This window comes from Filicampus tigris, chromosome 2, assembly GCF_054856515.1.
Source record: "Filicampus tigris isolate MCC_2025a chromosome 2, RoL_Ftig_1.0, whole genome shotgun sequence".
In the NCBI taxonomy this organism is placed as follows: domain Eukaryota; kingdom Metazoa; phylum Chordata; class Actinopteri; order Syngnathiformes; family Syngnathidae; genus Filicampus; species Filicampus tigris.
In genome coordinates, this window is record NC_141218.1 from 13,982,565 (window position 1) to 14,005,466 (window position 22,902).

At 48.5% G+C, this 22,902-nt stretch overlaps 18 non-coding genes across 18 annotated transcripts; all 18 read right to left on the bottom strand.

Moving 5' to 3' along the window:
- Positions 1 to 2,858: 2,858 nt before the first annotated feature.
- trnal-aag (transfer RNA leucine (anticodon AAG)) lies at positions 2,859 to 2,940 on the bottom strand. The gene has a single exon. It is a non-coding gene; the product is annotated as a tRNA-Leu (tRNA).
- Positions 2,941 to 4,682: 1,742 nt separating this feature from the next.
- Positions 4,683 to 4,764, bottom strand: trnal-uag (transfer RNA leucine (anticodon UAG)). Its single transcript has one exon. It is a non-coding gene; the product is annotated as a tRNA-Leu (tRNA).
- Positions 4,765 to 5,652: 888 nt separating this feature from the next.
- Positions 5,653 to 5,734, bottom strand: trnal-uag (transfer RNA leucine (anticodon UAG)). Its single transcript has one exon. It is a non-coding gene; the product is annotated as a tRNA-Leu (tRNA).
- Positions 5,735 to 6,621: 887 nt separating this feature from the next.
- On the bottom strand, positions 6,622 to 6,703 carry trnal-uag (transfer RNA leucine (anticodon UAG)). The gene has a single exon. It is a non-coding gene; the product is annotated as a tRNA-Leu (tRNA).
- A 1,469-nt stretch (positions 6,704 to 8,172) lies between these two features.
- Positions 8,173 to 8,254, bottom strand: trnal-uag (transfer RNA leucine (anticodon UAG)). The gene has a single exon. It is a non-coding gene; the product is annotated as a tRNA-Leu (tRNA).
- An 888-nt stretch (positions 8,255 to 9,142) lies between these two features.
- On the bottom strand, positions 9,143 to 9,224 carry trnal-uag (transfer RNA leucine (anticodon UAG)). The gene has a single exon. It is a non-coding gene; the product is annotated as a tRNA-Leu (tRNA).
- An 887-nt stretch (positions 9,225 to 10,111) lies between these two features.
- On the bottom strand, positions 10,112 to 10,193 carry trnal-uag (transfer RNA leucine (anticodon UAG)). The gene has a single exon. It is a non-coding gene; the product is annotated as a tRNA-Leu (tRNA).
- An 887-nt stretch (positions 10,194 to 11,080) lies between these two features.
- trnal-uag (transfer RNA leucine (anticodon UAG)) lies at positions 11,081 to 11,162 on the bottom strand. Its single transcript has one exon. It is a non-coding gene; the product is annotated as a tRNA-Leu (tRNA).
- Positions 11,163 to 11,666: 504 nt separating this feature from the next.
- On the bottom strand, positions 11,667 to 11,748 carry trnal-uag (transfer RNA leucine (anticodon UAG)). The gene has a single exon. It is a non-coding gene; the product is annotated as a tRNA-Leu (tRNA).
- Positions 11,749 to 13,272: 1,524 nt separating this feature from the next.
- On the bottom strand, positions 13,273 to 13,354 carry trnal-uag (transfer RNA leucine (anticodon UAG)). Its single transcript has one exon. It is a non-coding gene; the product is annotated as a tRNA-Leu (tRNA).
- Positions 13,355 to 14,289: 935 nt separating this feature from the next.
- Positions 14,290 to 14,371, bottom strand: trnal-uag (transfer RNA leucine (anticodon UAG)). The gene has a single exon. It is a non-coding gene; the product is annotated as a tRNA-Leu (tRNA).
- Positions 14,372 to 15,255: 884 nt separating this feature from the next.
- Positions 15,256 to 15,337, bottom strand: trnal-uag (transfer RNA leucine (anticodon UAG)). Its single transcript has one exon. It is a non-coding gene; the product is annotated as a tRNA-Leu (tRNA).
- Positions 15,338 to 16,221: 884 nt separating this feature from the next.
- Positions 16,222 to 16,303, bottom strand: trnal-uag (transfer RNA leucine (anticodon UAG)). Its single transcript has one exon. It is a non-coding gene; the product is annotated as a tRNA-Leu (tRNA).
- Positions 16,304 to 17,242: 939 nt separating this feature from the next.
- Positions 17,243 to 17,324, bottom strand: trnal-uag (transfer RNA leucine (anticodon UAG)). Its single transcript has one exon. It is a non-coding gene; the product is annotated as a tRNA-Leu (tRNA).
- An 884-nt stretch (positions 17,325 to 18,208) lies between these two features.
- On the bottom strand, positions 18,209 to 18,290 carry trnal-uag (transfer RNA leucine (anticodon UAG)). Its single transcript has one exon. It is a non-coding gene; the product is annotated as a tRNA-Leu (tRNA).
- A 935-nt stretch (positions 18,291 to 19,225) lies between these two features.
- trnal-uag (transfer RNA leucine (anticodon UAG)) lies at positions 19,226 to 19,307 on the bottom strand. The gene has a single exon. It is a non-coding gene; the product is annotated as a tRNA-Leu (tRNA).
- A 935-nt stretch (positions 19,308 to 20,242) lies between these two features.
- On the bottom strand, positions 20,243 to 20,324 carry trnal-uag (transfer RNA leucine (anticodon UAG)). The gene has a single exon. It is a non-coding gene; the product is annotated as a tRNA-Leu (tRNA).
- Positions 20,325 to 22,167: 1,843 nt separating this feature from the next.
- trnal-uag (transfer RNA leucine (anticodon UAG)) lies at positions 22,168 to 22,254 on the bottom strand. Its single transcript has one exon. It is a non-coding gene; the product is annotated as a tRNA-Leu (tRNA).
- Positions 22,255 to 22,902: the final 648 nt, after the last annotated feature.

Here is a 22,902-nt window from a genome sequence, read left to right on the forward strand (position 1 = left end):
CTTTTGGCAGGCAATGTTTAACTCAAACTTTTAAACTGTAAGACTTTAAGCATATACGACATCATAAAGAATAAAAGGACCATAACATCTGCAGAGCAACTGATACAACACGTAAACAACCCGTCATAACAGTGGCCCCCCCGAAGGCCAGACACAAGGTTCTTGGCGGGGAGTCCAGTGGGCGTCCAGGAGGCCTGACGAGAGGGTAGTGGCTGGACCAGTCTGGTGGGCGACCTGGAGGCCAGATGAGAGGGTCTTGGCGCAGCCAGTCCGGTGGGCATCCAGTGGGCCACACAGGGGATGAAGGCAGCCTCAGGCCTTGCGCAGCTGTAGCAGAATCCAAGAGCAGCCGCAGAGGTTGCACTGCTGGAGCCGTCGTAGCAGAATCCAAGGGCAGCCGCAGAGGTTGCGCAAAATACAAGCTGAACTGACCTTTATTTGACTCAAGAACATTGTCTTACCGCTGATAGTGTAGTGGTACACACGCCTGAGTTGTGTGCGGGCAGCGTGGGATCAATTCCCGCTCAGTGACAGTGTCTATGTGTGCCCTGCGACTGGCTGGCGACCAGTTCGGGGTGTAGTCTGCCTTCGCCCATTGACGGCTGGGATAGGCTCCAGCAACTCACCGCGACCCTATATAGGATAAGCGGTTTGGAAGATGACATGACATGACATTGTCTTACCCACTGAAAAAACATAACCGACAGAGAAAATCACACTACCTGACTCCAAATTGGGAGTGGTGAGATTTGAACCCACACCTCCTGAGAGACTGGAGCCTAAATCCAGCGCCTTCGACCGCTCAGCCACACTACCTCCAAGAGAATGGGGTGTTGGAAGTGTGTTTGAGGGACGGAAGCCTTAACCCAGCACGGCCGCTCGACCACACTACAAGCAATGAGACCCCTGGGAATGGAAGTTTATTGGAAAATTGAACACATTTTGGCGGACCTGATTTTGTGGATGGTTTGCACAGTCCCTGCAATTGGGTCGGGATCTAATGCTTGTTAAGCGGTCAGAGTAACGAACGAAGGGTTTGAGTTCATCAGCAGAGTGGCGCAGCGGAAGCGTGCTGGGCCCATAACCCAGAGGTCGGTGGATCGAAACCATCCTCTGCTATTTTTACCTGTTTCTTCATTATTACACGCCATCTTCTAATCGGTCACACTTCCTGCGCACAACTGTCTACGAGTGGACCTTTATTGGCAAATTGAACTAATTTTGGCACGCCTCTGATTTGGAGTATATTTGGTGTTGCACACCAACATGCACGTTAGTGCTGTTCTATCTGGCCTTGTTCAAAACATGATAGAGCCTGCTTGAACCAGAGGCGAAACATCTTGAAAGACAACCAGAATAGTCCAGTTGCAATTGAAGACCTGTCGTTAAGCGGTGAGAGTACCGAACATCCTGTAGTTTAAGGGTTTGAATACAGCAGCAGAGTGGAGCAGCGGAAGCGTGCTGGGCCTATAACCAGAGGTCGATGGATCGAAACCATCCTCTGCTGCTTTTACCTGGTTCTTCATTATTGTAATATTATGTACGGCAAGATGTAACATTCCGTTCAAGGGTTAATGTTGAAGAGAAATACTGTGTATTGAACTTAAGCATTGTCTATTCAACAGTTGTGGCACATGGGAAATGACCTTTCCTCAATTCATTTACCTCACATTGGAAAAATGTTCCTTCTTTCACCAGTCTCTTTCTGAATCTAAAGTGTAGTTATCAATTAAATTGGCAGTCCGGGTTAGCGTGAAAGCCAAATATTGATATTTTGGGAAATATCTTCATTGGTGCTAATACTTGACAGCAGCAAGAGGACAAAATACAAACAGAAAATCAAATACTTCCCCTTTTTGAAAAAAACACGTATTTTTTTTCAGTCAAGAATCCTGTCTGGGTCTCTGACAAAATCTGTACAGTAGAGGACATCTCATGAGTTTATTCAGAAGTGGCACTGGTGGGATTTGAACCAACACCTCTTGAGAGACTAGAGCCTTAATCCAGTGCCTTTGACCACTCAGCCACACTACCTGCTCAGAACTTCCTTGAAATGGGATTTCTTGGGAAATGTTTTCAAAAACTGGAGGATCATGGTTTCCACAGCAACATCCAGGTTTGCTCTGTACTACCTAGCCTTGTTCATAACATGATAAATCCTACTCAGATCAGAGGTGAAATGGCTTCAGAGGAAACCAGAGCAATCCTGTTCACATAGGGTCGGGTAAGGACCCAATGCTTGTTAAGTGATGAGAAGACAGAATAAATTACCTGGAGCTCAGCAGCAGAGTGGCGCAGCGGAAGCGTGCTGGGCCCCTAACCCAGAGGTCGATGGGTTGAAACCGTCCTCTGCTATTTTTACCTGGTTGTTCGTTATTTTAATATTTTGTACGCCGAAATGTAATATTCCTTTCAAGTGTCAATCTTGAAGAAAAATACTGTGTATATATGCTATCTGGAGTTAGACATTTAATAGCATAACACTAAAATGATCATCCAGTAGGACTCCTATCAAGTGTTGCTCTTTAAAAATATGTTGAAATTAAGAATTGTCTACTCCTCGGCTGCGGAACATTGAAAATGACCCTTCCTCAAGTCACCGACTAAACATTGGAACAATGTCCCTTCTTTCACTTGTCTCATTCTGAATCCACAGTGTAGTTGCCGTTTAAATTGGCACTCCAGATTAGCATGAAACTTTATGATGTTGATAATTAGGGAAAAACTTTGATGAGGCCTCATACGCTATGGCAGCAAGTGGACAAAATACAAACTGACCTTTATTTTTCTCAAGAAGATTGTCTTAACCATTGACAAACGTTCACCAACCCAAAATATCACCTTAGTTGCCTGCAAAATGGCAGTGGTGGGATTTGAACCCACGCCTCCTTAGAGACTGGAGCCTTAATCCAGCGCCTTTGACCGCTCGGCCACACTACCTGGGAGACAAAGCTTGGCGTGGAGGTTTAGTCAGAAAAAAAATTAATTTACACCTTACTCGGAAGAATACTGTACATAGTGGTTTCTACAGCAACATCCAGGTTTGTTCTGTACTACCTAGCCTTGTTCATAACATGATGAATCCTGCTCAGATCAGAGGTAAAATAGCTTCAGAGCGACCCTCGCGATGATAAAGAGGTATAGATAATGGATGGATGGATAAAAAGAACAATCCTGTTGAGATACGGTCGGGACCTAATTCTCAAATGACGAGAGGCCAGAACAAACTACTTTGACTTCAGCAGCAGAGTACTTTTGTATACCAGAGTACCAAACATACTGTAGTGTTGCAATGAGAACCCTGGGATTGGAAGTTTATTGGAAAATTGAACACCTTTTGAAGGACCTGATTTTGTGGATGGTTTGCACAGTCCCTGCAATTGGGTCGGGATCTAATGCTTGTTAAGCGGTCAGAGTACTCAACGAAGGGTTTGAGTTCATCAGCAGAGTGGCGCAGCGTAAGGGTGCTGGGCCCATAACTCAGAGGTCGATGGATCGAAACCGTCCTCTGCAATTTTTACCTGGTTCTTCATTATTACACGCCAGCTTCTACTCGGTCACACTTCCTGCGCACAACTGTCTACGAGTGGACGTTTATTGGCAAATTGAACTAATCTTGGCACGCCTCTGATTTGGAGTATATTTGGTGTTGCACACCAACATGCACGTTAGTGCTGTTCTAGCTGGCATTGTTCAAAACATGATAGAGCCTGATTGAACCAGAGGCGAAACATCTTGAAAGACAACCAGAATAGTCCAGTTGCAATTGAGAACCTGTCTTGTTAAGCGGTGAGAGTACCGAACATACTGTAGTGTTGGAGTTCATCAGCAGAGAGGCACAGCGGAGCCAATCTGGTGGGCATCCAGAGGGCCACACGGGGGATGAAAGCAGCCTCAGGCCTTGCGCAGCTTTAGCAGAATCCAAGAGCAGCCGCAGAGGTTGCACTGCTGGAGCCGTTGTAGCAGAATCCAAGGGCAGCCGCACAGGTTGTGCAAAATACAAGCTGAACTGAACTTTATTTGACTCAAGAACATTGTCTTACCCACTGACAAAACATAACCAACAGAGAACATCACATTATCTGACTCTGAAGTGGCAGTGGTGGATTTTTTGAACCCACGCCTCCTGAGAGACTGGAGCCTAAATCTAGCGCCTTCGACCGCTCGGCCACACTACCTGCAAGAAAATGCTTTGTTGGAAGTTTGTTTGAGGGACAGGACCCTTAATCCAGCACTGGCTGCTCGGCCACACGACAAGCAATGAGAACACTGGGAATGGAAGTTTATTGGAAAATTGAACACAATTTGGCGGACCTGATTTTGTGGATGGTTTGCACAGTCCCTGCAATTGGGTCGGGATCTAATGCTTGTTAAGCGGTGAGAGTACCGAACATACTGTAGTGTTGGAGTTCATCAGCAGAGAGGCGCAGCGGAGCCAGTCTGGTGGGCATCCAGGGGGCCACACGGGGGTTGAAAGCAGCCTCAGGCCTTGTGCAGCTTTAGCAGAATCCAAGAGCAGCCGCAGAGGTTGCACTGCTGGAGCCGTTGTAGCAGAATCCAAGGGCAGCCGCAGAGGTTGTGCAAAATACAAGCTGAACTGACTTTAATTTGACTCAAGAACATTGCCTTACCCACTGACGAAACATAACCAACAGAGAACATCACATTATATGACTCTGAAGTGGCAGTGGTGGGATTTGAACCCACGCCTCCTGAGAGACTGGAGCCTAAATCCAGCGCCTTCGACCGCTCGGCCACACTACCTGAAAGAAAACGCTTTGTTGGAAGTTTGTTTGAGGGGCAGGAGGCTTAATCCAGCACCTTTGGCTGCTCGGCCACACTACAAGCAATGAGACCCCTGGGAATGGAAGTTTATTGGAAAATTGAACACATTTTGGCGGACCTGATTTTGTGGATGGTTTGCACAGTCCCTGCAATTGGGTCGGGATCTAATGCTTGTTAAGCGGTCAGAGTAACAAACGAAGGGTTTGAGGTCATCAGCAGAGTGGCGCAGCGGAAGCGTGCTGGGCCCATAACCCAGAGGTCGATGGATCGAAACCATCCTCTGCTATTTTTACCTGGTTCTTCATTATTACACGCCATCTTCTACTCGGTCACACTTCCTGCGCACAACTGTCTACGAGTGGACGTTTATTGGCAAATTGAACAAATATATGGCACGCCTCTGATTTGGAGTGTATTTGGTGTTGCACACCAACATGCACGTTAGTGCTGTTCTATCTGGCCTTGTTCAAAACATGATAGAGCCTGCTTGAGCCAGAGGCGAAACATCTTGAAAGACAACCAGAATAGTCCAGTTGCAATTGAAGACCTGTTTTGTTAAGCTGTGAGATTACCGAACATACTGTAGTGTTGGAGTTCATCAGCAGAGAGGCGCAGCGGAGCCAGTCTGGTGGGCATCCAGGGGGCCACACGGGGGTTGAAAGCAGCCTCAGGCCTTGCGCAGCTTTAGCAGAATCCAAGAGCAGCCGCAGAGGTTGCACTGCTGGAGCCGTTGTAGCAGAATCCAAGGGCAGCCGCACAGGTTGTGCAAAATACAAGCTGAACTGAACTTTATTTGACTCAAGAACATTGTCTTACCCACTGACAAAACATAACCAACAGAGAAGATCACATTATATGACTCTGAAGTGGCAGTGGTGGGATTTGAACCCACGCCTCCTGAGTGACTGGAGCCTAAATCCAGCACCTTCGACCGCTCGGCCACACTACCTGCAAGAAAACGCTTTGTTGGAAGTTTGTTTGAGCGGCAGGAGCCTTAATCCAGCACCTTTGGCTGCTCGGCCACACTACAAGCAATGAGACCCCTGGGAATGGAAGTTTATTGGAAAATTGAACACATTTTGGCGGACCTGATTTTGTGGATGGTTTGCACAGTCCGTGCAATTGGGTCGGGATCTAATGCTTGTTAAGCGGTCAGAGTAACGAACAAAGGGTTTGAGTTCATCAGCAGAGTGGCGCAGCGGAAGCGTGCTGGGCCCATAACCCAGAGGTCGATGGATCGAAACCATCCTCTGCTATTTTTACCTGGTTCTTCATTATTACACGCCATCTTCTACTCGGTCACACTTCCTGCGCACAACTGTCTACGAGTGGACGTTTATTGGCAAATTGAACAAATTTTGGCACGCCTCTGATTTGGAGTGTATTTGGTGTTGCACACCAACATGCACGTTAGTGCTGTTCTATCTGGCCTTGTTCAAAACATGATAGAGCCTGCTTGAACCAGAGGCGAAACATCTTGAAAGACAACCAGAATAGTCCAGTTGCAATTGAGGACCTGTCTTGTTAAGCGGTGAGAGTACCGAACATACTGTAGTGTTGGAGTTCATCAGCAGAGAGGCGCAGCGGAGCCAGTCTGGTGGGCATCCAGGGGGCCACACGGGGGTTGAAAGCAGCCTCAGGCCTTGCGCAGCTTTAGCAGAATCCAAGAGCAGCCGCAGAGGTTGCACTGCTGGAGCCGTTGTAGCAGAATCCAAGGGCAGCCGCAGAGATTGTGCAAAATACAAGCTGAACTGACCTTTATTTGACTCAAGAACATTGTCTTACCCACTGACAAAACATAACCAACAGAGAACATCACATCATATGACTCTGAAGAGGCAGTGGTGGGATTTGAACCCACACCTCCTGAGAGACTGGAGCCTAAATCCAGCGCCTTCGACCGCTCGGCCACACTACCTGCAAGAAAATGCTTTGTTGGAAGTTTGTTTGAGGGACAGGACCCTTAATCCAGCACTGGCTGCTCGGCCACACGACAAGCAATGAGAACACTGGGAATGGAAGTTTATTGGAAAATTGAACACATTTTGGCGGACCTGATTTTGTGGATGGTTTGCACAGTCCCTGCAATTGGGTCGGGATCTAATGCTTGTTAAGCGGTCAGAGTAACGAACGAAGGGCTTGAGTTCATCAGCAGAGTGGCGCAGCGGAAGCGTGCTGGGCCCATAACCCAGAGGTCGATGGATCGAAACCATCCTCTGCTATTTTTACCTGGTTCTTCATTATTACACGCCATCTTCTACTCGGTCACACTTCCTGCGCACAACTGTCTACGAGTGGAAGTTTATTGGCAAATTGAACAAATTTTGGCACGCCTCTGATTTGGAGTGTATTTGGTGTTGCACACCAACATGCACGTTAGTGCTGTTCTACCTGGCCTTGTTCAAAACATGATAGAGCCTGCTTGAACCAGAGGCGAAACATCTTGAAAGACAACCAGAATAGTCCAGTTGCAATTGAGGACCTGTCTTGTTAAGCGGTGAGAGTACCGAACATACTGTAGTGTTGGAGTTCATCAGCAGAGTGGCGCAGCGGAGCCAGTCTGGTGGGCATCCAGGGGGCCACAAAGGGGATGAAAGCAATCTCAGGCCTTGCGCAGCCATAGCAGAATCCAAGAGCAGCCGCAGAGGTTTCACTGCTGGAGTCGTAGCAGAATCCAAGGGCAGCCGCAGAGGTTGTGAAGAAATACAAGCTGAACTGACCTTTATTTGACTCAAGAACATTGTCTTACCCACTGACAAAACATAACCAACAGAGAACATCACATTATCTGACTCTAAGTGGCAGTGGTGGATTTTTTGAACCCACGCCTCCTGAGAGACTGGAGCCTAAATCTAGCGCCTTCGACCGCTCGGCCACACTACCTGCAAGAAAATGCTTTGTTGGAAGTTTGTTTGAGGGACAGGACCCTTAATCCAGCACTGGCTGCTCGGCCACACGACAAGCAATGAGAACACTGGGAATGGAAGTTTATTGGAAAATTGAACACAATTTGGCGGACCTGATTTTGTGGATGGTTTGCACAGTCCCTGCAATTGGGTCGGGATCTAATGCTTGTTAAGCGGTGAGAGTACCGAACATACTGTAGTGTTGGAGTTCATCAGCAGAGAGGCGCAGCGGAGCCAGTCTGGTGGGCATCCAGGGGGCCACACGGGGGTTGAAAGCAGCCTCAGGCCTTGTGCAGCTTTAGCAGAATCCAAGAGCAGCCGCAGAGGTTGCACTGCTGGAGCCGTTGTAGCAGAATCCAAGGGCAGCCGCAGAGGTTGTGCAAAATACAAGCTGAACTGACTTTAATTTGACTCAAGAACATTGCCTTACCCACTGACGAAACATAACCAACAGAGAACATCACATTATATGACTCTGAAGTGGCAGTGGTGGGATTTGAACCCACACCTCCTGAGAGACTGGAGCCTAAATCCAGCGCCTTCGACCGCTCGGCCACACTACCTGAAAGAAAACGCTTTGTTGGAAGTTTGTTTGAGGGGCAGGAGGCTTAATCCAGCACCTTTGGCTGCTCGGCCACACTACAAGCAATGAGACCCCTGGGAATGGAAGTTTATTGGAAAATTGAACACATTTTGGCGGACCTGATTTTGTGGATGGTTTGCACAGTCCCTGCAATTGGGTCGGGATCTAATGCTTGTTAAGCGGTCAGAGTAACAAACGAAGGGTTTGAGGTCATCAGCAGAGTGGCGCAGCGGAAGCGTGCTGGGCCCATAACCCAGAGGTCGATGGATCGAAACCATCCTCTGCTATTTTTACCTGGTTCTTCATTATTACACGCCATCTTCTACTCGGTCACACTTCCTGCGCACAACTGTCTACGAGTGGACGTTTATTGGCAAATTGAACAAATATATGGCACGCCTCTGATTTGGAGTGTATTTGGTGTTGCACACCAACATGCACGTTAGTGCTGTTCTATCTGGCCTTGTTCAAAACATGATAGAGCCTGCTTGAACCAGAGGCGAAACATCTTGAAAGACAACCAGAATAGTCCAGTTGCAATTGAAGACCTGTTTTGTTAAGCTGTGAGATTACCGAACATACTGTAGTGTTGGAGTTCATCAGCAGAGAGGCGCAGCGGAGCCAGTCTGGTGGGCATCCAGGGGGCCACACGGGGGTTGAAAGCAGCCTCAGGCCTTGCGCAGCTTTAGCAGAATCCAAGAGCAGCCGCAGAGGTTGCACTGCTGGAGCCGTTGTAGCAGAATCCAAGGGCAGCCGCACAGGTTGTGCAAAATACAAGCTGAACTGAACTTTATTTGACTCAAGAACATTGTCTTACCCACTGACAAAACATAACCAACAGAGAAGATCACATTATATGACTCTGAAGTGGCAGTGGTGGGATTTGAACCCACGCCTCCTGAGTGACTGGAGCCTAAATCCAGCGCCTTCGACCGCTCGGCCACACTACCTGCAAGAAAACGCTTTGTTGGAAGTTTGTTTGAGGGGCAGGAGCCTTAATCCAGCACCTTTGGCTGCTCGGCCACACTACAAGCAATGAGACCCCTGGGAATGGAAGTTTATTGGAAAATTGAACACATTTTGGCGGACCTGATTTTGTGGATGGTTTGCACAGTCCCTGCAATTGGGTCGGGATCTAATGCTTGTTAAGCGGTCAGAGTAACGAACGAAGGGTTTGAGTTCATCAGCAGAGTGGCGCAGCGGAAGCGTGCTGGGCCCATAACCCAGAGGTCGATGGATCGAAACCATCCTCTGCTATTTTTACCTGGTTCTTCATTATTACACGCCATCTTCTACTCGGTCACACTTCCTGTGCACAACTATCTACGAGTGGAAGTTTATTGGCAAATTGAACAAATTTTGGCACGCCTCTGATTTGGAGTGTATTTGGTGTTGCACACCAACATGCACGTTAGCGCTGTTCTATCTGGCCTTGTTCAAAACATGGTAGAGCCTGCTTGAACCAGAGGCGAAACATCTTGAAAGAAAACCACAATAGTCCAGTTGCAATTGAGGACCTGTCTTGTTAAGCTGTGAGAGTACCGAACATACTGTAGTGTTGGAGTTCATCAGCAGAGAGGCGCAGCGGAGCCAGTCTGGTGGGCATCCAGGGGGCAACACGGGGGTTGAAAGCAGCCTCAGGCCTTGCGCAGCTTTAGCAGAATCCAAGAGCAGCCGCAGAGGTTGCACTGCTGGAGCCGTTGTATCAGATTCCAAGGGCAGCCGCAGAGGTTGTGCAAAATACAAGCTGAACTGACCTTTGTTTGACTCAAGAACATTGTCTTACCCACTGACAAAACACAACCAACAGAGAACATCACATTATATGACTCTGAAGTGGCAGTGGTGGGATTTGAGCCCACGCCTCCTGAGTGACTGGAGCCTAAATCCAGCGCCTTCGACCGCTCGGCCACACTACCTGCAAGAAAATGCTTTGTTGGAAGTTTGTTTGAGGGGCAGGAGCCTTAATCCAGCACCTTTGGCTGCTCGGCCACACTAAAAGCAATGAGACCCCTGGGAATGGAAGTTTATTGGAAAATTGAACACATTTTGGCGGACCTGATTTTGTGGATGCTTTGCACAGTCCCTGCAATTGGGTCGGGATCTAATGCTTGTTAAGCGGTCAAAGTAACGAACGAAGGGTTTGAGTTCATCAGCAGAGTGGCGCAGCGGAAGCTTTATGGGCCCATAACCCAGAGGTCGGTGGATCGAAACCATCCTCTGCTATTTTTACCTGTTTCTTCATTATTACACGCCATCTTCTAATCGGTCACACTTCCTGCGCACAACTGTCTACGAGTGGACCTTTATTGGCAAATTGAACTAATTTTGGCACGCCTCTGATTTGGAGTATATTTCGTGTTGCACACCAACATGCACTTTAGTGCTGTTCTATCTGGCCTTGTTCAAAACATGATAGAGCCTGCTTGAACCAGAGGCGAAACATCTTGAAAGACAACCAGAATAGTCCAGTTGCAATTGAGGACCTGTCTTGTTAAGCTGTGAGAGTACCGAACATCCTGTAGTGTTGGAGTTCATCAGCAGAGAGGCGCAGCGGAGCCAGTCTGGTGGGCATCCAGGGGGCCACAAAGGGGATGAAAGCAGCCTCAGGCCTTGCGCAGCTGTAGCAGAATCCAAGAGCAGCCGCAGAAGTTGCACTGCTGGAGCCGTCGTAGCAGAATCCGAGGGCAGCCGCAGAGGTTGTGCAAAATACAAGCTGAACTGACCTTTATTTGTTTCAAGAACATTGTCTTACCCACTGACAAAACATAACCAATAGAGAACATCACATTGTATGACTCTGAAGTGGCAGTGGTGGGATTTGAGCCCACGCCTCCTGAGAGACTGGAGCCTAAATCTAGCGCCTTTGACCGCTCGGCCACACTACCTGCAAGAAAATGCTTTGTTGGAAGTTTGTTTGAGGGACAGGACCCTTAATCCAGCACTGGCTGCTCGGCCACACGACAAGCAATGAGAACACTGGGAATGGAAGTTTATTGGAAAATTGAACACATTTTGGCGGACCTGATTTTGTGGATGGTTTGCACAGTGTCTGCAATTGGGTCGGGATCTAATGCTTGTTAAGCGGTGAGAGTACCGAACATACTGTAGTGTTGGAGTTCATCAGCAGAGAGGCGCAGCGGAGCCAGTTTGGTGGGCATCCAGGGGGCCACACGGGGGTTAAAAGCAGCCTCAGGCCTTGCGCAGCTATAGCAGAATCCAAGAGCAGCCGCAGAGGTTGCACTGCTGGAGCCGTTGTAGCAGAATCCAAGGGCAGCCGCAGAGATTGTGCAAAATACAAGCTGAACTGACCTTTATTTGACTCAAGAACATTGTCTTACCCACTGACAAAACGTAACCAACAAAGAACATCACATTATATGACTCTGAAGTGGCGGTGGTGGGATTTGAACCCACGCCTCCTGAGAGACTGGAGCCTAAATCCAGCACCTTTGACCGCTCGGCCACACTACCTGCAAGAAAACGCTTTGTTGGAAGTTTGTTTGAGGGGCAGGAGCCTTAATCCAGCACTGGCTGCTCGGCCACACTACAAGCAATGAGACCCCTGGGAATGGAAGTTTATTCGAAAATTGTACACATTTTGGCGGACCTGATTTTGTGGATGGTTTGCACAGTCCCTGCAATTGGGTCGGGATCTAATGCTTGTTAAGCGGTCAGAGTAACGAACGAAGGGTTTGAGTTCATCAGCAGAGTGGCGCAGCGGAAGCGTGCTGGGCCCATAATCCAGAGGTCGATGGACCGAAACCATCCTCTGCTATTTTTACCTGGTTCTTCATTATTACACGCCATCTTCTACTCGGTCACACTTCCTGCGCACAACTGTCTACGAGTGGAAGTTTATTGGCAAATTGAACAAATTTTGGCACGCCTCTGATTTGGAGTGTATTTGGTGTTGCACACCAACATGCACGTTAGTGCTGTTCTATCTGGCCTTGTTCAAAACATGGTAGAGCCTGCTTGAACCAGAGGCGAAACAACAGGAGGATGTTGGCCAAGCTGTCATCAATGCTGGGCAACCCGGACCACCCCCTCCAGGGCACCCTAACAGCACTCCACAGCACCTTCAGTGACAGACTGGTACACCCTCGCTGTGCAAAGGAGAGATTCCGCCGTTCCTTCTTGCCTGCTGCTGTCAGACTCTTTAACAAGAACGTTGTGTAGTCTCTACAAACTGGCGGTCATTAGTGCAATTGTGCAGTCCTGCACCTGAGCTCGTATCGTGCAATACCCAATATTCCCCACTACTGTAATACCGTGCAATACTCAACATTCCCCACTACTGTTAGTCTAGTTTTATTTTTATCCAATGCTGTTCCTTACATTTCACTACAGCACTGCAGCACTGTCACTTAGAGTATTTTTTTCCTCTGTACTATGTACAGGCCGAAATGAGTGTTCCTCATATTTTTTATGTAGATGTAGGTTGGTGTGTATACACATGTGTATATACACATGTTACTGCGTATATCTACATAGGTTTGATTCTAAATGTTTGCCGTCAATGTTATACATTAATGGCCACATTATGCCGCCGCCCCTGTGTGACCTATATCTTTGCTACTGTAACAATGAAAATTTCCCCACTGTGGGATCAATAAAGGCATTCTTATTCTTATTCTTGAAAGAAAACCAGAATAGTCCAGTTGCAATTGAGGACCTGTCTTGTTAAGCTGTGAGAGTACCGAACATACTGTAGTGTTGGAGTTCATCAGCAGAGAGGCGCAGCGGAGCCAGTCTGGTGGGCATCCAGGGGGCCACACGGGGGTTGAAAGCAGCCTCAGGCCTTGCGCAGCTTTAGCAGAATCCAAGAGCAGCCGCAGAGGTTGCACTGCTGGAGCCGTTGTATCAGATTCCAAGGGCAGCCGCAGAGGTTGTTTAAAATACAAGCTGAACTGACCTTTGTTTGACTCAAGAACATTGTCTTACCCACTGACAAAACATAACCAACAGAGAACATCACATTATATGACTCTGAAGTGGCAGTGGTGGGATTTGAGCCCACGCCTCCTGAGAGACTGGAGCCTAAATCCAGCGCCTTCGACCGCTCGGCCACACTACCTGCAAGCAAACGCTTTGTTGGAAGTTTGAGGGACAGGAGCCTTAATCCAGCACCTTTGGCTGCTCGGCCTCACTACAAGCAATGAGAACCCTGGGAATGGAATCTTGAAAACCAACCAGAATAGTCCAGTTTCAATTGAGGACCTCGGGCGGAAGTTTATTGGAAAATTGAACACATTTTGGCGGACCTGATTTTGTGGATGGTTTGCACAGTCCCTGCAATTGGGTCGGGATCTAATGCTTGTTAAGCGGTCAGAGTAACAAACGAAGAGTTTGAGTTCATCAGCAGAGTGGCGCAGCGGAAGCGTGCTGGGCCCATAACCCAGAGGTCGGTGGATCAAAACCATCCTCTGCTATTTTTACCTGTTTCTTCATTATTACACGCCATCTTCTAATCGGTCACACTTCCTGCGCACAACTGTCTACGAGTGGACCTTTATTGGCAAATTGAACTAATTTTGGCACGCCTCTGATTTGGAGTATATTTGGTGTTGCACACCAACATGCACGTTAGTGCTGTTCTATCTGGCCTTGTTCAAAACATGATAGAGCCTGCTTGAACCAGAGGCGAAACATCTTGAAAGACAACCAGAATAGTCCAGTTGCAATTGAAGACCTGTCTTGTTAAGCGGTGAGAGTACCGAACATCCTGTAGTGTTGGAGTTCATCAGCAGAGAGGCGCAGCGGAGCCAGTCTGGTGGGCATCCAGGGGGCAACACGGGGGTTGAAAGCAGCCTCAGGCCTTGCGCAGCTTTAGCAGAATCCAAGAGCAGCCGCAGAGGTTGCACTGCTGGAGCCGTTGTAGCAGAATCCAAGGGCAGCCGCACAGGTTGTTTAAAATACAAGCTGAACTGACCTTTGTTTGACTCAAGAACATTGTCTTACCCACTGACAAAACATAACCAACAGAGAACATCACATTATATGACTCTGAAGTGGCAGTGGTGGGATTTGAACCCACGCCTCCTGAGAGACTGGAGCCTAAATCCAGCACCTTCGACCGCTCGCCCACACTACCTGCAAGAAAACGCTCTGTTGGAAGTTTGTTTGAGGGGCAGGAGGCTTAATCCAGCACTGGCTGCTCGGCCACACTACAAGCAATGAGACCCCTGGGAATGGAAGTTTATTGGAAAATTGAACACATTTTGGCGGACCTTATTTTGTGGATGGTTTGCACAGTCCCTGCAATTGGGTCGGGATCTAATGCTTGTTAAGCGGTCAGAGTAACAAACGAAGGGTTTGAGTTCATCAGCAGAGTGGCGCAGCGGAAGCGTGCTGGGCCCATAACCCAGAGGTCGATGGATCGATACCATCCTCTGCTATTTTTACCTGGTTCTTCATTATTACACGCCATCTTCTACTCGGTCACACTTCCTGCGCACAACTGTCTACGAGTGGACGTTTATTGGCAAATTGAACTAATTTTGGCACGCCTCTGATTTGGAGTATATTAGGTGTTGCACACCAACATGCACTTTAGTGCTGTTCTATCTGGCCTTGTTCAAAACATGATAGAGCCTGCTTGAACCAGAGGCGAAACATCTTGAAAGACAACCAGAATAGTCCAGTTGCAATTGAGGACCTGTCTTGTTAAGCTGTGAGAGTACCGAACATCCTGTAGTGTTGGAGTTCATCAGCAGAGAGGCGCAGCGGAGCCAGTCTGGTGGGCATCCAGGGGGCCACAAAGGGGATGAAAGCAGCCTCAGGCCTTGCGCAGCTGTAGCAGAATCCAAGAGCAGCCGCAGAAGTTGCACTGCTGGAGCCGTCGTAGCAGAATCCAAGGGCAGCCGCAGAGGTTGTGCAAAATACAAGCTGAACTGACCTTTATTTGTTTCAAGAACATTGTCTTACCCACTGACAAAACACAGCCAACAGAGAACATCACATTATATGACTCTGAAGTGGCAGTGGTGGGATTTGAACCCACGCCTCCTGAGAGACTGGAGCCTAAATCCAGCGCCTTCGACCGCTCGGCCACACTACCTGCAAGAAAACACTTTGTTGGAAGTTTGTTTGAGGGGCAGGAGCCTTAATCCAGCACCGGCTGCTCGGCCACACTACAAGCAATGAGACCCCTGGGAATGGAAGTTTATTGGAAAATTGAACACATTTTGGCGGACCTGATTTTGTGGATGGTTTGCACAGTCCCTGCAATTGGGTCGGGATCTAATGCTTGTTAAGCGGTCAGAGTAACGAACGAAGGGTTTGAGTTCATCAGCAGAGTGGCGCAGCGGAAGCGTGCTGGGCCCATAACCCAGAGGTCGGTGGATCGAAACCATCCTCTGCTATTTTTACCTGTTTCTTCATTATTACACGCCATCTTCTAATCGGTCACACTTCCTGCGCACAACTGTCTACGAGTGGACCTTTATTGGCAAATTGAACTAATTTTGGCACGCCTCTGATTTGGAGTATATTTGGTGTTGCACACCAACATGCACGTTAGTGCTGTTCTTTCTGGCCTTGTTCAAAACATGATAGAGCCTGCTTGAACCAGAGGCGAAACATCTTGAAAGACAACCAGAATAGTCCAGTTGCAATTGAGGACCTGTCTTGTTAAGCGGTGAGAGTACCGAACATACTGTAGTGTTGGAGTTCATCATCAGAGAGGCGCAGCGGAGCCAGTCTGGTGGGCATCCAGGGGGCAACACGGGGGTTGAAAGCAGCCTCAGGCCTTGCGCAGCTTTAGCAGAATCCAAGAGCAGCCGCAGAGGTTGCACTGCTGGAGCCGTTGTATCAGATTCCAAGGGCAGCCGCAGAGGTTGTGCAAAATACAAGCTGAACTGACCTTTGTTTGACTCAAGAACATTGTCTTACCCACTGACAAAACATAACCAACAGAGAACATCACATTATATGACTCTGAAGTGGCAGTGGTGGGATTTGAGCCCACGCCTCCTGAGAGACTGGAGCCTAAATCCATCGCCTTCGACCGCTCGGCCACACTACCTGCAAGCAAATGCTTTGTTGGAAGTTTGTTTGAGGGACAGGAGCCTTAATCCAGCACCTTTGGCTGCTCGGCCTCACTGCAAGCAATGAGAACCCTGGGAATGGAATCTTGAAAACCAACCAGAATAGTCCAGTTTCAATTGAGGACCTCGGGCGGAAGTTTATTGGAAAATTGAACACATTTTGGCGGACCTGATTTTGTGGATGGTTTGCACAGTCCCTGCAATTGGGTCGGGATCTAATGCTTGTTAAGCGGTCAGAGTAACGAACGAAGGGTTTGAATCCATCAGCAGAGTGGCGCAGCGGAAGCGTGCTGGGCCCATAACCCAGAGGTCGATGGATCGAAACCATCCTCTGCTATTTTTACCTGGTTCTTCATTATTACACGCCATCTTCTACTCGGTCACACTTCCTGCGCACAACTGTCTACGAGTGGACCTTTACTGGCAAATTGAACTAATTTTGGCACGCCTCTGATTTGGAGTATATTTGGTGTTGCACACCAACATGCACGTTAGTGCTGTTCTATCTGGCCTTGTTCAAAACATGATAGAGCCTGCTTGAACCAGAGGCGAAACATCTTGAAAGACAACCAGAATAGTCCAGTTGCAATTGAGGACCTGTCTTGTTAAGCGGTGAGAGTACCGAACATCCTGTAGTGTTGGAGTTCATCAGCAGAGAGGCGCAGCGGAGCCAGTCTGGTGGGCATCTAGGGGGCCACAAAGGGGATGAAAGCAGCCTCAGGCCTTGCGCAGCTGTAGCAGAATCCAAGAGCAGCCGCAGAGGTTGCACTTCTGGAGCCGTTGTAGCAGAATCCAAGGGCAGCCGCAGAGATTGTGCAAAATACAAGCTGAACTGACCTTTATTTGACTCAAGAACATTGTCTTACCCACTGACAAAACGTAACCAACAAAGAACATCACATTATATGACTCTGAAGTGGCGGTGGTGGGATTTGAACCCACGCCTCCTGAAAGACTGGAGCCTAAATCCAGCGCCTTTGACCGCTCGGCCACACTACCTGCAAGAAAACACTTTGTTGGAAGTTTGTTTGAGGGGCAGGAGCCTTAATCCAGCACTGGCTGCTCGGCCACACTACAAGCAATGAGACCCCTGGGAATGGAAGTTTATTCGAAAATTGTACACATTTTGGCGGACCTGATTTTGTGGATGGTTTGCACAGTCCCTGCAATTGGGTCGGGATCTAATGCTTGTTAAGCGGTCAGAGTAACGAACGAAGGGTTTGAGTTCATCAGCAGAGTGGCGCAGCGGAAGCGTGCTGGGCCCATAATCCAGAGGTCGATGGACCGAAACCATCCTCTGCTATTTTTACCTGGTTCTTCATTATTACACGCCATCTTCTACTCGGTCACACTTCCTGCGCACAACTGTCTACGAGTGGAAGTTTAATGGCAAATTGAACAAATTTTGGCACGCCTCTGATTTGGAGTGTATTTGGTGTTGCACACCAACATGCACGTTAGTGCTGTTCTATCTGGCCTTGTTCAAAACATGGTAGAGCCTGCTTGAACCAGAGGCGAAACATCTTGAAAGAAAACCAGAATAGTCCAGTTGCAATTGAGGACCTGTCTTGTTAAGCTGTGAGAGTACCGAACATACTGTAGTGCTGGAGTTCATCAGCAGAGAGGCGCAGCAGAGCCAGTCTGGTGGGCATCCAGGGGGCAACACGGGGGTTGAAAGCAGCCTCAGGCCTTGCGCAGCTTTAGCAGAATCCAAGAGCAGCCGCAGAGGTTGCACTGCTGGAGCCGTTGTATCAGATTCCAAGGGCAGCCGCAGAGGTTGTTTAAAATACAAGCTGAACTGACCTTTGTTTGACTCAAGAACATTGTCTTACCCACTGACAAAACATAACCAACAGAGAACATCACATTGTATGACTCTGAAGTGGCAGTGGTGGGATTTGAGCCCACGCCTCCTGAGAGACTGGAGTCTAAATCCAGCGCCTTCAACCGCTCGGCCACACTACCTGCAAGCAAATGCTTTGTTGGAAGTTTGAGGGACAGGAGCCTTAATCCAGCACCTTTGGCTGCTCGGCCTCACTACAAGCAATGAGAACCCTGGGAATGGAATCTTGAAAACCAACCAGAATAGTCCAGTTTCAATTGAGGACCTCGGGCGGAAGTTTATTGGAAAATTGAACACATTTTGGCGGACCTGATTTTGTGGATGGTTTGCACAGTCCCTGCAATTGGGTCGGGATCTAATGCTTGTTAAGCGGTCAGAGTAACGAACGAAGGGTTTGAGTTCATCAGCAGAGTGGCGCAGCGGAAGCGTGCTGGGCCCATAACCCAGAGGTCGGTGGATCGAAACCATCCTCTGCTATTTTTACCTGTTTCTTCATTATTACACGCCATCTTCTAATCGGTCACACTTCCTGCGCACAACTGTCTACGAGTGGACCTTTATTGGCAAATTGAACTAATTTTGGCACGCCTCTGATTTGGAGTATATTTGGTGTTGCACACCAACATGCACGTTAGTGCTGTTCTATCTGGCCTTGTTCAAAACATGATAGAGCCTGCTTGAACCAGAGGCGAAACATCTTGAAAGACAACCAGAATAGTCCAGTTGCAATTGAAGACCTGTCTTGTTAAGCGGTGAGAGTACCGAACATCCTGTAGTGTTGGAGTTCATCAGCAGAGAGGCGCAGCGGAGCCAGTCTGGTGGGCATCCAGGGGGCAACACGGGGGTTGAAAGCAGCCTCAGGCCTTGCGCAGCTTTAGCAGAATCCAAGAGCAGCCGCAGAGGTTGCACTGCTGGAGCCGTTGTAGCAGAATCCAAGGGCAGCCGCAGAGGTTGTGCAAAATACAAGCTGAACTGACTTTAATTTGACTAAAGAACATTGCCTTACCCACTGACGAAACATAACCAACAGAGAAGATCACATTATATGACTCTGAAGTGGCAGTGGTGGGATTTGAGCCCACGCCTCCTGAGAGACTGGAGCCTAAATTCAGCGCCTTCGACCGCTCGGCCACACTACCTGCAAGCAAATGCTTTGTTGGAAGTTTGAGGGACAGGAGCCTTAATCCAGCACCTTTGGCTGCTCGGCCTCACTACAAGCAATGAGAACCCTGGGAATGGAATCTTGAAAACCAACCAGAATAGTCCAGTTTCAATTGAGGACCTCGGGCGGAAGTTTATTGGAAAATTGAACACATTTTGGCGGACCTGATTTTGTGGATGGTTTGCACAGTCCCTGCAATTGGGTCGGGATCTAATGCTTGTTAAGCGGTCAGAGTAACGAACGAAGGATTTGAGTTCATCAGCAGAGTGGCGCAGCGGAAGCGTGCTGGGCCCATAACCCAGAGGTCGGTGGATCGAAACCATCCTCTGCTATTTTTACCTGTTTCTTCATTATTACACGCCATCTTCTAATCGGTCACACTTCCTGCGCACAACTGTCTACGAGTGGACCTTTATTGGCAAATTGAACTAATTTTGGCACGCCTCTGATTTGGAGTATATTTGGTGTTGCACACCAACATGCACGTTAGTGCTGTTCTATCTGGCCTTGTTCAAAACATGATAGAGCCTGCTTGAACCAGAGGCGAAACATCTTGAAAGACAACCAGAATAGTCCAGTTGCAATTGAAGACCTGTCTTGTTAAGCGGTGAGAGTACCGAACATCCTGTAGTGTTGGAGTTCATCAGCAGAGAGGCGCAGCGGAGCCAGTCTGGTGGGCATCCAGGGGGCAACACGGGGGTTGAAAGCAGCCTCAGGCCTTGCGCAGCTTTAGCAGAATCCAAGAGCAGCCGCAGAGGTTGCACTGCTGGAGCCGTTGTAGCAGAATCCAAGGGCAGCCGCAGAGGTTGTGCAAAATACAAGCTGAACTGACTTTAATTTGACTAAACAACATTGCCTTACCCACTGACGAAACATAACCAACAGAGAAGATCACATTACATGACTCTGAAGTGGCAGTGGTGGGATTTGAACCCACGCCTCCTGAGAGACTGGAGCCTAAATCCAGCGCCTTCGACCGCTCGGCCACACTACCTGCAAGTAAACACTTTGTTGGAAGTTTGTTTGAGGGGCAGGAGTCTTAATCCAGCACCTTTGGCTGCTCGGCCACACTACAAGCAATGAGACCCCTGGGAATGGAAGTTTATTGGAAAATTGAACACATTTTGGCGGACCTGATTTTGTGGATGGTTTGCACAGTCCCTGCAATTGGGTCGGGATCTAATGCTTGTTAAGCGGTCAGAGTAACAAACGAAGGGTTTGAGTTCATCAGCAGAGTGGCGCAGCGGAAGCGTGCTGGGCCCATAACCCAGAGGTCGATGGATCGAAACCATCCTCTGCTATTTTTACCTGGTTCTTCATTATTACACGCCATCTTCTACTCGGTCACACTTCCTGCGCACAACTGTCTACGAGTGGACGTTTATTGGCAAATTGAACAAATCTATGGCACGCCTCTGATTTGGAGTGTATTTGGTGTTGCACACCAACATGCACGTTAGTGCTGTTCTATCTGGCCTTGTTCAAAACATGATAGAGCCTGCTTGAACCAGAGGCGAAACATCTTGAAAGACAACCAGAATAGTCCAGTTGCAATTGAAGACCTGTCTTGTTAAGCTGTGAGATTACCGAACATACTGTAGTGTTGGAGTTCATCAGCAGAGAGGCGCAGCGGAGCCAGTCTGGTGGGCATCCAGGGGGCCACACGGGGGTTGAAAGCAGCCTCAGGCCTTGCGCAGCTTTAGCAGAATCCAAGAGCAGCCGCAGAGGTTGCACTGCTGGAGCCGTTGTAGCAGAATCCAAGGGCAGCCGCACAGGTTGTGCAAAATACAAGCTGAACTGAACTTTATTTGACTCAAGAACATTGTCTTACCCACTGACAAAACATAACCAGCAGTGAACATCACATTATATGACTCTGAAGTGGCAGCAGTGGGATTTGAACCAACACCTCCTGAGAGACTGGAGCCTAAATGTAGCGCCTTTGACCGCTCGGCCACACTACCTGAGGGAAAATCCTTTGTTGGAAGTTTGTTTGAGGGGCAGGAGCCTTAATCCAGCACCAGCTGCTCGGCCACACTACAAGCAATGAGACCCCTGGGAATGGAAGTTTATTGGAAAATTGAACACATTTTGGCGGACCTGATTTTGTGGATCTTTTGCACGGTCCCTGCAATTGGGTCGGGATCTAATGCTTGTTAAGCGGTCAGAGTAACGAACGAAGGGTTTGAGTTCATCAGCAGAGTGGCGCAGCGGAAGCGTGCTGGGCCCATAACCCAGAGGTCGGTGGATCGAAACCATCCTCTGCTATTTCTACCTGTTTCTTCATTATTACACGCCATCTTCTAATCGGTCACACTTCCTGCGCACAACTGTCTACGAGTGGACCTTTATTGGCAAATTGAACTAATTTTGGCACGCCTCTGATTTGGAGTATATTTGGTGTTGCACACCAACATGCACGTTAGTGCTGTTCTATCTGGCCTTGTTCAAAACATGATAGAGCCTGCTTGAACCAGAGGCGAAACATCTTGAAAGACAACCAGAATAGTCCAGTTGCAATTGAAGACCTGTCTTGTTAAGCGGTGAGAGTACCGAACATCCTGTAGTGTTGGAGTTCATCAGCAGAGAGGCGCAGCGGAGCAAGTCTGGTGGGCATCCAGGGGGCCACACGGGGGTTGAAAGCAGCCTCAGGCCTTGCGCAACTTTAGCAGAATCCAAGAGCAGCCGCAGAGGTTGCACTGCTGGAGCCGTTGTAGCAGAATCCAAGGGCAGCCGCAGAGGTTGTGCAAAATACAAGCTGAACTGACCTTTGTTTGACTCAAGAACATTGCCTTACCCACTGACAAAACACAACCAACAGAGAAGATCACATTATATGACTCTGAAGTGGCGGGATTTGAACCCACGTCTCCTGAGAGACTGGAGCCTAAATCCAGCGCCTTCGACCGCTCGGCCACACTACCTGCAAGCAAATGCTTTGTTGGAAGTTTGTTTGAGGGACAGGAGCCTTAATCCAGCACCTTTGGCTGCTCGGCCTCACTACAAGCAATGAGAACCCTGGGAATGGAATCTTGAAAACCAACCAGAATAGTCCAGTTTCAATTGAGGACCTCGGGCGGAAGTTTATTGGAAAATTGAACACATTTTGGCGGACCTGATTTTGTGGATGGTTTGCACAGTCCCTGCAATTGGGTCGGGATCTAATGCTTGTTAAGCGGTCAAAGTAACGAACGAAGGGTTTGAGTTCACCAGGAGAGTGGTGCAGCGGAAGCGTGCTGGGACCATAACCCAGAGGTTGATCGATCAAAACCATCCTCTGCTATTTTTACCTGGTTCTTCATTATTACACGCCATCTTCTACTCGGTCACACTTCCTGCGCACAACTGTCTACGAGTGGACCTTCATTGGCAAATTGAACTAATTTTGGCACGCCTCTGATTTGGAGTATATTAGGTGTTGCACACCAACATGCACTTTAGTGCTGTTCTATCTGGCCTTGTTCAAAACATGATAGAGCCTGCTTGAACCAGAGGCGAAACATCTTGAAAGACAACCAGAATAGTCCAGTTGCAATTGAAGACCTGTCTTGTTAAACTGTGAGATTACCGAA